At 48.7% G+C, this 14,653-nt stretch overlaps 1 protein-coding gene across 4 annotated transcripts in view; it reads right to left on the bottom strand.

Moving 5' to 3' along the window:
• SLC45A4 (solute carrier family 45 member 4) overlaps positions 1-14,653 on the bottom strand; it is a 91,741-nt gene that overhangs the window by 30,506 nt on the left and 46,582 nt on the right. The gene's annotated exons all lie outside the window — the stretch shown is intronic.

The following is a 14,653-nucleotide window of genomic DNA, read 5'->3' as shown; positions in this document are numbered from 1 at the left end:
CCGACAGGACTCCCAGGCACGGACAACAAGCTTCCTCTGGGCCAGCAGGCAGTCTGCCATCGCCAAGCCCGGGCCATGTGTCACCCTTCAGGTTTCCTTAGTCTCTAGGCAGCAGGAAATCCAGCTTCCAGTTGGATTTTCTGTAGGGCCCATGCAATTATTTTTTACATTTTTTTAAAGTTGTAGTAAAATGTACATAATGTAAAATTTACCATTTTAACCACTTAAAGTATACAGTTTGGTGGCATTAAGTACATTCACACCGTTGTGCAACCATCACCACCATCCACCCACAGAACTCTTTCATCTTGCAAAACTGGAACTCTGCCCCATTAAACACCAGCTCCCCAGCCCCCTCCCCCAGCCCCCGGCACCACCGTGCTCCTTTCTGTCTCCATGAATTTCACTAGTCTAGGCACCTCATTAAGTGGAATCATACAATATTGTCCTGCTGTGTCTGGATCGTTTCATTTAGACTAATGTCTTCAAGGGCCCATCCGATTTTAGCCATTTACCATTCCCTCCTTCTCGGCACTTCTAGCCCTGTAGGCCTCACCTCAGCTTGGGTAATGGTCGTAGTCAGTGGTCAGCTGGGCAACCTGTCTTCCACTCCTGGGCTCTGGTCCCCAGAGCCTCAGCTCACGCCTCCGCCACTGGCCCATTTTCCAGGTGTTCGGGAATGAGGTCTCCATCCTTTGAAATATTCCTTAATTGACACAGCTTCCTTCCCACCCACCAGGGTGCCCACAACTTGGCAGAAGCAAGAGTCCAGACCAGCGTGGGCGCTGCCACCCCACATCTCTGGGGCATGAGGTGAGTGGAGGGCACGAAGTAAGTGGGCGCACCGGTGGATTTCTGTGGGGCCCATTTCAGCACTACAGACGCCTGCTGAGACAAAGCGGTGCCATGTGCCAGGCAGGTGTGCCTTAGTAATTCCTCCTGCACAAAGGAAATTGCTTGTGGGTACCTAGCTGCTGGGTCTGCTTTTTCAAAACAGGAAAACAAACCAAGAGCGCTCCCTGCAGAAGGCCCTGGGGGTGCCAGGGCTCCAAACAAACACAGCAGGCTTCACCAGACCCTTGTCAAGGGGTCCTCACACACAAAGGGAATTCCTAGAAACGCAGAAGGCCGAGAGCGTGTTCAAACTGCGGAAGCATACCATTAAAATAACCTGCTACCGCCCAGGCCAGGGAGTCACGACGACACTGGACGACAGTGGCTCCCAAGTTTACACATACAAGTTAGACGAATCGTAGAGAAAGAAAGGTAACTCGTCCTCACAACAGGCCACCTGCGCAGCAATGTCCACACTCACTCGAGGAGGCTGCAGATGCACACGCGCTCAGTTACGACACCTCTCAAGTCCATTGAAGCATATTTCTACACACACACGTGCACGCACACGCACAGAATAATGAGATGCGCTTTCACTTGGGATACAGCGTGAACCTGTGTTTCTCAATTCTCGCCAAAGACTTGTGTTCATGGGCACTGCCCTGTGGATTTCAAACGTGAAACTAAGAGTCAGCCGCACAAGAAGGCAGGCGGCTTTCGAGACTGGGCACAGAGTCCCTACGAGGGCTGGCTGTAGCCCTGCAGCCCTGAACTTCTAGGACAGTGAGAGGCCGAGCCAGGGTTTCAGGAGGGTGTTGATCCCACAGATGAGTCAGCGCGGGGCTGCGAGCCGGGTCACGTTCCCACTCCTGCTCTTGCCAGCGCGGCCTCCAATGTCAATTTCCTTACACAATCCAGGGAGTGGAGGAAAATGACTACCACTTAAGGCACTTAAACTTCTAATGTTCTCTTGAAGGCGGGCTTTTAAAGGGTAGGCTTTTCCCACAGGAAGAAAGGGGAGCCTTGAGTCCCAACAAATCATATCCTAGGAATCCTGATTCACATTAAGCTACAATGGAAAGTGGAAAAGTCTGGTGTTTTTTTAAAATAAAAAGACATATACAAAATGAACATAAGCTTTACCCCCCACACCAAATGAGACAGACAAGATTAAATCTGACTTTCCGCATAAATAAACCTGCAGCCATCGCTTGTTCATTCTCAGATGCCACAGTATTCAAGACTTTCATCAAGCAGGAGAGCAATCAGGATCTCACCACGTTAACCCAGTTCTAATTCATTAGTCAAACTGCCAGACCACAACCAGCCACCGTTTTTTCTTTTATATGACTTTCCTTTTCCCTCAAAGATACTTCCTGAACCAAGAGGAAAACAATAAGCGTGGGGGGGAGGGGCAGACTTCTTCCCAAGGGAAAATGCAGTGAGGGAACAGACCACACCAGCAGGAGGGACAGGCCCAGGGGGCACCTGCTCTTTGGGAAGGCCTGTCCCAGGGCTCTGGGGCAGTGTTTCTGAGACTTTCCATTAAGAGTGATCCCACATCCCCACTTGATCTAACTCTGAGAAACCAGATTCATCAGCTGCTCTCACACACGCCAGACGTGTACATGGCTAGCACCTCACCTGCGGTGCCCGGCACCAGCAGCAGTTCACAGGCAGCCCTCCTCCGCACTCAGACCGCCCCGGATGCGAGGGCCCGGGGAGCCACCAGCTCTGCAGGAAGCGGGCACACGTTTGGGCCTCAGTGGAGGGCCACACCCTCATCCTCATCCTCTTCTTCGAGGCAGGGTTGTGGGTCTGCTATCAGAACCCACCTTCATGCGAACAAAACAGAAACCAAAACCCCCAATGTCAGATGCTTCTCTGATCTCCCGTATTTGAATCTTTGAGCCTTGGGCCTAGGAACATACATATTTTCAGACGTCCCCTCCAAAAGCTGACTTGTTCAATAAATGGTGTGGGAATCTAGCACGTGACAAATCCAGCCTCTCAGGGAGGAAGACACGACGGTGATTGTGTGTGTGTGTGTGTGTGTGTGTGTGTGTGTGTGTGTGAGGAAGATCAGCCCTGAGCTAACATCCATGCTAATCCTCCTCTTTTTGCTGAGGAAGACCGGCTCTGAGCTAACGTCTATTGCCAATCCTCCTCCTTTCTGCCCCCCAAAGCCCCAGTAGATAGTTATATGTCATAGCTGCACATCCTCCTAGTTGCTGTATGTGGGATGTGGCCTCAGCATGGCTGGAGAAGCGGTACCTCGGTGCGTGCCCAGGATCCGAACCCGGGCCGCCAGTAGCGGAGCACGAGCACTTAACCGCTAAGCCACGGGGCCGGCCCGATGACGGTGATCTAAAGGCACATGGGACACAGGGCAAGATCAGCTGGGAAGCTCCCACAAGAGCCAGGGAGGGCCCCCCCTCCCTAGGCAGACAGAACGGGATGGCCTGGAGAGAAACAGACAGGCCTCCTGCTTTGACCTGGAACTGGATGCTTTATCTGCTTTGGATGCTCTCCAAGAGCCGCTGCTGGGGACAGTGACAAGACACAAAGCCGCCTGTCTTGTGTCATAGGTGCAGGAAGGCCCTGGAAGGAGGCCGGAAACCTGCTGCTCAGGGACAGAAGGTGTCTGGGGACAGGACTGGGACAGAAATCTCACTGTCTACACTATCGTGAATTTCAAATTCTGACCTTGGTGAAAATGCTATCGATTCAAGAAAGTAGAATTTAACTTTATTTAAAGACAGCCTCCCCTGTGAGTGAGGATTCAGAACGGCGGTGGGCACGGTCTGTGGGCCACGCTGAGCCACTGCGACTGTTCTTTCCATGCGCACGGGACAGCGCCCACGGGACTGCTGACTGGCGCCGTCCAGGGAAAGGTGGACGGTCCTTTCGTGCCAACGTTCTGTCCCCTCTCTGCAGCCAGAGAGGTCTGGGGCATGTAGGACCAGGAAGGGAGGGACGGCCCCACCACGATCCCCTCCACTGTCTTAACGTTACACCCATCTCCTCCTTTGCCATCTCACGAGCCTTCTTTCCTCCTCAGCTCAGCAATTCCGCAACATCCTTTCTAGCACCGAGGAATGACACTTGCTACTAGTCTAGAGGCCCCTTTCAGAAAAAAAGGAGGTCATTCGGAATCGAGAGGCCTGAGTTCAGGTCCCAGCCCAGCCAGGTGAAATGGGGCCGACGTTTCCATGGCAGAGCTTGCCGTGGGAGTAAGACGAGAGCGCTGCGGCGCTCCTCACATATCTGCGAGCGCCAGGGAGCACACACTTCACATGGCAGAAACGCGCACGCACACACAGTTTCGAGTGTTTGGATTTAAACTGGCACCAAAATGAGTCACCTCTTTAGGGAAAAGCATGGCAATTTAACTCCCTATCAGAGATCCCCTAGAGCAACTGCCCGAGACAAAGAGACAACAGCCACGAACAGTTGGTGGGTCCAGCCCCATCTCAGCTCCAGGGTCAGGGAGAGAAGACAAAAGGCAGGCACCCCAGGCGCCCAGACCCTGCCCTTTAACCTCCCTGATGGAACGATATGAAAACAGAAGAGCTCCGGCATCCCCAGAGCATGGAAACAGACAAGTCCTGCCAAGTGCATGTGTCACCACATGTGCATTTAGCTGGGTCACAGGCTGAGCATTTACAGGATCACAGGGGCCAACTTGCAGCCAAAAATATAAAACCCCAAGACTGGTTTACTGTGAAAGAAAACAAACAAACAAAATCCTTACAACCAGGATGACTACTGAAAGGCCCAGATTCTTCTAAATAATCCAGCTCAGGTGACAAACAATTTAAAGAATAAAACAAAACAAGTAGTAGAATTTTTTTTTTTTAATTTCCCAAACCTAGGAATGCAACAGGCCAGGCCCAGTTGACTTCCATACCATACCAGGAATGGGCTTGGCTATGGTTATGACATTTCCACATTATTTCCTTACAAAGGATGTTTTGCACAAGAAAAAAATGTTCCAATTAAAAATGTAGGATCCAGCATGAAAAAAAGACCACCACACTCCACCATATCAGGAACTGGGAATAGAGGCTGGTTTGGTAGAAGAACTTGAGATTCTCACGAGAATAAAAGCCACTTGGTTTGGCCCCGCTGGAGCTCCATGGTACGGTGGCAAGAGCCCCAGGTAACAGGGCACTCGGCCCAGTCCAGGTTCACTCATCTGTAGATCTGTTTAGCCTCTCCCGCCCTGGCCCACGGGGCTGTTGGGAGACGATGAATAATGCTCTGGCCTCCCAGGAGCGTCTGCAGAGCCCAAGCACATGCCCAGAGGCTGTGCTCCACATACTTCTACCGGACCAGCCCCTGGTCTGAGTTTACGCACAAATACCACAGGAAGTTGAATTTTAATTTAAATATGGATCCTACCTGCCATCACTTAATGTATCTTAAAACATGGCTACAAAGTTCGAGGGTACACAGTAGGCTGCCTGGGTCCCAGGCCAGGCAACGTGACTCTCGCAAGAGATGCTGGGGTTTCAGAGCTAACCAAGGCCCCCGTGAGACAGCCTCCTTAAGCTCCTGGCATCTGCCAAACATGTGCACTGACTCCCAGAAGAGCTGCTTAGACCCTCGTGACACACTCAACTACGAAAAGAATTATTTCAACTACACAGAAGATACAGATGGAAAGGAAAGCCACTACTCTTCAGCATGCCACCAAAATATCACGTCAATCCTAAAAGACTCGGGAAAGCCCAGGGCCTGAGTGCCGGCAACAGAGCACGCCATGTCGGGACGCTGAGACTAGGGAGAACCCCGATGAGCATGTGGTGGCACCTTACAAGAAGGTGAAGTGTTAGCACTCAGTGAATAGGGACAACCACCAGCTGGTGAGGCATGGTCTGGGGCCCCTTTGGTAGGGCTCGGCACCCCAAAGTCCCTAAGAACTCCATGGCTCGCTCCTTCCCGTCTGCGCTGTGGAACCTAGAAAAACCTTAACTAAACTGGAGTGCAGAAGGCTGTAGGGGAGCTCTCATGCCCCATGCACATCATCAATTACACCAAACAGGAAGAGACTGACTTGCATCTCCCACAGGAAGTAACACTACTCGACTACTGAAGGAAGATTTCTCTCCCCACCGGGAAACAGCCCAGCAAATCAGAAATGCTGTAGCTCAGCCAACAAGAAGCTGTTGCTGCCCTGAACTGTTACCTCCCCCTACGGACTTTCCTTTAGAACAGCCCCTCTCTATGCCCCCTTTTCTCTATAAAGCAGCTTCCCTCCTCTGTTCTCTGGATTTGTCTATGGTTTGCCATAGCGTGCACATCCCAAATTGCAATTCTTTTGGCTATTCCCAAATAAACTCGTTTTGAGATTTTTCAAGTTAACAGTGCCATCTCAGAACCAAGACCACGTGGTACTTAACTCCTGACTACAGCCTATGCTTCATCTCCCCGAGAAAGACTCCAGAACTCTCAGTGTCTACTGACACTGATTCCTGGGCAGTGGACAGCCAGCAGGGAGGGGACAGGCCTCCCATCTCAATACTTTTTCAGGACCACAAGACAACTACTATGGGAATCAGGATCATTATTCCCCCAAGCGGCTCCCTGCACACTTACTTCCTCCTCTGAGCACCACCTTGCAGCAACCTTTCCCACGTCCGTCCCCCCTGCTGGGCGGCTGTGGGGTGGAGGGCGTCACGTCTTCCTTCTCTGTGTCCCAAGACACCGGCCCTTTGATGCCATAGGTCCTCCAACGCAGCTGACCTGAAAGACCAGATGGAGGGAGGCGCAGGACTCACAGTTCAGAGACCCACGCAGAGGGCTGGGGATTTAAGCTGAAACCACCCAAGATCTATAAGCTCTGTGGCGCATAGCCCAACCACCACAGCAAACAGAAAGAAGGGGCCTCTGTGTGAATGGACGGCTTTCAGGACCACAAACTGGGAAGGACTATAACACACAGCAAAACCTACTACCTCCACTGCAGAAAAACAAGAGAGCTCACACCAAGTATGCTAAAATGGAAACATTTGCCGGACACTGCCCGAGATCTAAACATACCCCATATATTTCCCTCCCCAACAGGTCAACTCGGCTACTTGAGAGACTTTCAGGCCCTACTTCATTGGGGTGGGCTCCGATGGAGGCAGGTGTACCCAGGCCACGCTAGGGCCACGAGGAGGTTCTGTTAGGGTAAGGTGCGAGATAGTAACACCTGGTTTTTAAAGGCCTTTTCCCTGAGGAACTCAACAGTTTCTCCCGTGCGTTGTACAAGCGACCAGGTCCGAGAGGACTCGCCACGCCTGGGGTGGGAGCAGCGCTGTCCTGGACCTCCTCAAGGAGGTGATAATCACGTTTCCAGGCTTTGACAAGAGCATGTGGACTATCAGGTGTCTGAGGGCATCACCTGCCCCTTCATCAAGTCACCATTCATTCCTTCAACAAGCTCAGAGCTCTCCCAGGTGCCCAGCTCCACGATGGCACAGGGTTCAAAGGTGAGTAAGTCCGAACCTGCCCCGGATGGATTCACAACCTAAGGTGGAGGGGGGCTGCAGGAACAAGTGACGGGAAGACAAGCTACAGGTGCTCCCAGGAGCGTCCTGGGAGCTGAGGGGACGTGCAAGAGCTGACCACTCGAGTCTGAGCACAACTGGGCGGCCTCAGCAGACGTGGACTCTAAGCGGCTGGCTTCACCAGCCTGGTCCGCAGATGGGCCGTATTTCATCACATCTAAACTGCCACCCACTTTAGAAGTGACTGAGTATGACAGACATGGGAGTCATCCAGCACGACGGGGTCATCCAGCAGACAGAGCTGGACACTGAAGGGGCTCAGGACGGGCATGTACATGATGAGCGCAGGCCGGGTAGTAAGCCCTTCTGTATAAACTTCCAAACACTTCATACATAGAAGCTCTGTAGGCATTTTCAGAAAAAAGAGATGCTGGTATACACAGAGATAAATAAGGCTAGCAAGATGTAAAATGGTAGGTGGTAGGATTGGAACCAAGAGCCAACATTTGGGTGGGAGGCCGCCCCCTCCCAACACCATGGCGGGGGGGAAGGGAGGGGAATCTGTGCCACTTGAACAAATAATGCAAATGAGAGAAACCAGAAACAGACCTTGAATCATCATAAAGACAAGGGTTATAATTCACCACAAATGTTGGTCCATCGAGAAACCAAAGAGCTGCTAGACGGCCCCACCCCCACAGCCTTTGTCTAGACCCAGCTTCCCTGAGCACCCCCTTCCCCCTTCCCACGGGCTGGCACAGGAGGTGGCCTCCGAACCCCGAGCATCTCCAAGTCAGGCTCAGCATCTAGAGCACACTGAAGGCACCTGAGGCCGACGGCTCAGAGGGTGCTGGGCCCTGAGGGCCAGACGGGAGCCCAGACCCTCATCTATCCCAAGCTGGGATTTTACAAAGCAACAGCACAGCTTCCAGAGCACCTTGCAAGGAGCACCGGGGAGGCCATCGCGGAGGAAAGGCAGAGGGAACAAAGGGGCCCTGAGACCCAGCCTGAGGCCCAGCGGCCCAACCCCAATGTTCAGGACACCAAAGAGCCAGTAGGCATAGAGGGCCTTCCCAGGCAGAGGAGCTCGGTCTGTGAGCTAGCTGTCAATGGCTACTAAACCCCAGGACAGCCACAAAATGATGGGCGGCAAGCAGAAGGGACTTCTTCGCTATGAAGTGAAGCTACAGGCACTGCAGCTGCATCTGTGCCACACAGTGGGGTTCATGTTCAATCAGGCCAGTCACTTACATCTTAAGAGAAGACAACACACTGATTGGTATAAACACACTCGTAATAGGATGGTACCAGTTTAATAACTTTAGAAAACTGTCAAAGATAAATGTCATGCACACTGTCAATTAGCTGGCTAGTCTTGGATTAAAAACAACTTTTCTGGTAACTTACGATGGCAGAGTTTGAACTTATTTACTTCTCACAGTTTCCAGTTTATTTGTTTCCTATGGGAAAGTCTTCTTTAGGGAATCGATCTTTCAAAAGAGAAAGGGCAAATCTGGTATTGTTTGATATTTCAAAACACAACCACTTTATAACGTAAGGTTTTATGCTGAGATACTTATCAACACAAATATGTTTCTTCTAAAGCACTTTCACACCCTCTTCTAACATGATAAATATTTAGGTGATGGGAAAAATACAAAATGTTCTAAACTATAAATGGGAAAACAGTGCAAACACTTTAACAAAGAGCATGTGTATTAGTTATCCACTGCTTAATGTCTAAGCAACTCCTACCCAAATCAGAGAAAATTCTGATCAGTGTGTTGCCCCTATGAGTGTAATTGAAGTCCAATTGAGACATAAATTGGGCCTTTGTCGTCTGGACACAATGAAAGCCCATCCAGGAACAACTCTCATCGAGTGCCATCCCTTTAACCTATAAAATACCCTCCATCCACCAGTCCACTGAACATGGGCTGTGCAGTGTTTAGGGTCAACAAGGGTCACTTTTATCCCCTTCGGGTCAGTCTGCCACAGCCAACTATTTACTATAAATTTCCCATTTTCAGTCACCATTTCTGGAAGTTTATATAGGTCAGGAGTCCGGCCTCAACTGGGTGGTCTGGCTCAGGGTCTCTCTCAAGGCTCAGCGAGGGGAAGACCTGCTGCCAGGCTCACTGCTTAAGTGACGAAGGATTCGGTTTCCCACAGGCTCCTCGACTGAGAGCCTCAGGCCCTGGCTGGCTGTTGGCTGGAGGCCTCCCTCAGTTTCGGGCCACAGGAGTCTCTCCAGGAATGCAGCTTGATTCACGAGAGTGTACAAGCCAAGAAGGCAAGAAAGCACCTTCTGACCAGACTGAAGTCACGATCTTTAGTAACCTAATCACAGAAGCCACATCCTCTCATTGTTGCCATCTTGTTGGTTAAAAGAAAATACTCAGAGGAGGGCATCACACAAGGAGAAAGGGATCACTGGGGCACCTCAGAGGCTGCTGACCACGGCAGGGACCCCAGGGGTCACCAGGGCACCTCAGAGGCTGCTGACCACGGCAGGGACCTCGGGGGTCACCAGGGCGCCTCAGAGGCTGCTGACCACGGCAGAGACCCCGGGGCACCTCAGAGGCTGCTGACCACGGCAGAGTCCCCGGGGCACCTCAGAGGCTGCTGACCACGGCAGGGACCCCGGGGTTCTCTGGGGCATCTTGGAGGCTGCTGACCACGGCAGGGGCCCCGGGGTTCTCTGGGGCATCTTGGAGGCTGCTGACCACGGCAGGGAGCCCGGGGTCTCTGGGGCACCTGAGAGGCTGCCGACCACGGCAGGGACCCCGGGCGTCTCTGGGGCACCTCAGAGGCTGCTGACCACAGCAGGGACCCCAGGGTCTCTGAGGCACCTCAGAGGCTGCTGACCACAGCAGGGACCCCAGGGTCTCTGAGGCACCTCAGAGGCTGCTGACCACGGCAGGGACTCCGGGGTCTCTGGGGTCCCATTTATACTCCTCCCTGATCCCCCTGGGTAACAGCACTTTTATTTACTAGAAATAAAATAATTTCCAATAAATGATTTTATTAGGGAGGGGAAATCTAAAAAACAATGATCTAAGCTTGACCTTTAGGAACTAGAAAAAGATCAAATTAAAACCAAAGTAGGCAGAAGAAAATAATGAAAAACATAAAATTAATGAAATAGGAAATGGATAAACAACAGAGAATGAAATAAAAAGCTGAGTCTGAAAAGATCAATAAAATTGGTAAGTCTTTAACCAGACTGATCAAGAAATAAAGAGATGATATAAATTACCAAGATCAGGAAAGTGGAAGCATCACTACAGACTTTACAGACATTAAAAGCTACTAAGACTAATAAGTGAGTTTAGCAAGACGGCAGAATACAAGGTTAACATATAAAAATACTTTTATATTTTCATATATAGTGATTTACAATCAGAAACTGAAGTTAAAACAGTACAATAGCATAATACCATTAAACACTTAGGGATAAACTTAACAAAATATGTGTGAGACCTACATACTGAAAATTACAAAACATTCCTAGGAGAAATTAAAGATCTAAATGTATGGAGACGATACACCATGTTCATGGATTGGAGGACTCAATAGTAAGATGTCAATTCTCTCTAAATTAATCTATACATTCAATGCAATCACAATAAAAACCCAACAGGCTTTTTTTTTTTTTTGGTAGAAATTGATAATTCTACAATTTATATGGAAAGGTGAAGGACCTAAAAGAACCAAAACAAGTTTTAAAAGGTAAAATGAAGTCCAAGAACCTATATTTCCTAATTTCAAGATGCACTATAAAGCTACAGTAACTAAGCCATTGTGGTACTGAGGACAGATGAATAGATCACTGGTAAGGAATAGTCTAGAAACAGACTCACATATATGTGGTCAGTTAACTGTCAACAAAGATGCCATGGAATTCAATGAGAAAGGACAGTCTTTACAAATGGTGCTGGAACAACTGGATTTCCATGTCAACGCGAAGGAGGACCCTTCAACTCTTACTGCACATAAAAATTTATTCTAAATTTGAGAGTTCAAACTATAAAACACCTAGAAGAAAACAAGAGAAAATCATTATGACCCTGGGTCAGGCAAAGATATCTTAGCTAAAACAAAAAAGAATAAAAGGAAAAAACTGAGGTACCAAATTTCACCTAAATTAAAAACTTTTGCTTTTAAGATACCATTAAGATAATAAAAGGGAAACCACAGACTCAGTGGATACATGCAAACATGTATCTGATAAAGGACTTTTATCAAGAATGTATAAAGAACACTTGCAACGCAATAATAACTTGCAAAGCAAAAGTTCTGAACCCACACTTCACCTAAGAAAATATACTAATGCCCAATAAGCACATGAAAAGATGCTTAACATCAGTATTCACTGGGGAAATGTAAACGTTGTCAAGGATGCAGGAGAAATAGGAACTCCTGAATTGCTGGAGGGAACGGTCTCTTTTCATATGTACTTACCATGTGACCAGCAATCCCACTCCTAGGCATCTACTCAGGAGAAATGAGACACATGTCCACACAAAGACTTGCAGGTGAATGCTCAGAGCAGCTTTATTTATAACAGCCCCCAAACGGAAACCACCAGACGTCCATCAGTGGATGAGTGGAGAGAGAAGAGGGATGTGTCCATTCAGAGGATCACAAGTCATCATTAAAAAGGAACGAAGTACTGATTCATGCAGTAAGATGGATGAATCAACCACAAAAGAAACGTTAAGTCAGCGAGAACAGACTACATATGTGTGATTCCATTTATACGGAATTCCAGAAATGGCAAGACTATGACAGAGGCAGGCTGATGTGAGGGGCCACTAGGAAGCCTTTCCAGTGATGAAAATATTCCTGGCCTTGGGGGCTGGCCCCATGGCCTAGTGGTTAAGTTCGGCACACTCCACTTTGGCAACGGGGGTTCGGTTCCCAGGTGCAGACCTACATACACCACTTGTTGGCAGCCATGCTTGGGTGGCGGCGACCCACATACAAAATAGAGGAAGACTGGCACAGATGTTAGCTCAGGGCCAATCTTCCTCAGCAGAAAAAAAAAAAAAAATATATATATATATATTCCTGGCCTTAATCGTGGTGGCTGCTGGACTACTATAGATATCTATCAAGCAGATCAAACTGTCCTCTTAGAGTGGGAGAATGTTACTGTTTCAACACCAGCTTCGATAATTATTAATACACAAAATCCAATAATAAACACTGTACATCTGGGTATGGTAGACAATTTTTTTTTTTTTTTGGTGAGGAAGATTAGCCCTGAGCTCACATCTATTGCCAATCTTCCTGTTTTTGCTGAGGAAGACTGTTGCTGAGCTAATATCTGTGCCCACCTTCCTCTATTTTGTATGTGGGATGCCGCCACAGCATGGCTTGATGAGTGGTGCATAGGTCTGCGCCTGGGATCCGAATCTGCGAACCCCAGGCCACTGAAATGGAAGCGTGTGAACCTAACCACTAAGCCACTGGGCCAGCCCCTCTAGACACTTAAGAAACTCTGACTTAAATCAGAGAAAATTCTCATCACTATGTTGCCCCTCTAAGTGTAATTAAAGTGCAACCTTGAGACATATGTCAGGCCTTTGTCATCTGGACTCAATGAAAGCCCATCTAGAAACAACTCTCCTTGAGTGCCGTCCTCTTTAACCTATAAAACACCCTCCACCCACCAGTCCGGCTCTCAGGCTGAACACAGGCTGTGCAGTGTTTAGGGTCAATAACAGTCACTTTTATCCCCTTTAGGTCAGCCTGCCATAGTCACCTATTTACTACAAATCTCCCATTTTCAGTCATCATTTCTGGAAGTTTATATGGAACAAAGTACCTATGACTTTCAAAAACTACCTTTAATATACAGCGTATGTATTATATTATAGTAAAATATGTAATATATATTATCCCAAATTATCTAAAATCAATACAAGTCTCATGTAACACATTAAATACTCAAAAGTAAACAATGAAACGTGCTAAGCTGTATGGAAATTGAGACTCACAACCTTACAGTGTGAAAACTCCAAGGAGCTATGTTAGTGCTGAGGTTTTAAGCCATGATACACACAACCGATCACAAAGAAAATTCGGGAACAAGAGCTCCCAAATCTCTATTTATGGTATCAATTTATTTCTCAGTAACCAGAGATTCTGCATTTTGTATTTGTCGCCGTCACCATAAAAGGTGATCCAGAAACAGAACAATGGGACCCTATTCTAACCACCTTGGCTTAGTTACAACTGCTTTTGTAATGACCTCACTACAGGGCCAAACCCAAGTCCTTAGACATCGAAGGGACAAAATAAACCTACGTAAAGTTAACTTCCACTGGACTTCTCCATCCCTGGGGTCTGGCCCAGTTTCTGGAACATACCAAGCCTTTCTCTCCTGGGGTGCCCTCTCCCTACTCTCCATACTGCACCCCTGAGCCACCTGCTATGTGAGGCCTTCCCAACCAGCCTGGATGAGGCGGATGTAACTCCCTCCAAGGGTGTGCGTCCCCCCGCCCCGTTCCTCTCCCTCAAAGCACTGTGAAAGTGGCCCACCCCCTCCACCATCAGAAGTAAGCCACACGAGGAGAGACGTGGCGTCCTGTCCGCCCGAAGTGCCCTGGCGTACAGTGGGCACCCAGGAACGTGAGCAGAACTGCAGAGATGACAAATACAGAGATGAAGAACAGAAGAGGGACCTACGTCACTCACACTCCACAATCTCCAACTCTCCAGAAAAGGTTCTTAACCCTGCCTGGGGCCTCGTGAAGCCTTCTCGGGACAACATTTTTAAAGACGGAAAATAAAACACACAGGATTACACAGGGAAAAACATGTTGAAATACAACCACCTAAATCCTGACAGAGTAATACGCACGCTCCTTTATTAGTGTGTTAGGTGTCAAGATGCAGGGTGCGGGAACTACTGGACGTGAAACAGCCACGAGCATAAGCGGTATTTCCAGACACCTGCCACCGCCGCCGTGAGAGGAGGTCTGTGCTCCCCAACCACTGTGCCCGCTTGTAACTGCAGGAAGCGCCACAATTTCCAGATCCATGCACTTAACTGACTGATGCAGACAGTGGGGCCTAGTTAGCGCCCACTAAATAAGAAACACTTTATTATGTTTGAAGAAACATTCCTAGAACCAAAGCAAGTAGATTTTTAAAATATTTTACTATGCACACGTGGAATTCTAGAATGAAACTGATGCTTTTACATAGCTTGGCCCTTTACCCAGATCTCTCATAAGCTGGAAAATTACAGAGTTTTAAACTTCCTTAGACAACAGGGAAAATTAAAACACTGACAAAATTCTTAGGGCCTA

The sequence above is a fragment of the Ceratotherium simum genome, chromosome 23 (genome assembly GCF_057802395.1).
Source record: "Ceratotherium simum simum isolate JZ-2026a chromosome 23, ASM5780239v1, whole genome shotgun sequence".
NCBI classification, from domain to species: Eukaryota; Metazoa; Chordata; class Mammalia; order Perissodactyla; family Rhinocerotidae; genus Ceratotherium; species Ceratotherium simum.
The sequence above is the reverse complement of the archived record's forward strand: the minus strand, read 5'-3'. Positions and strand labels throughout refer to the sequence as shown.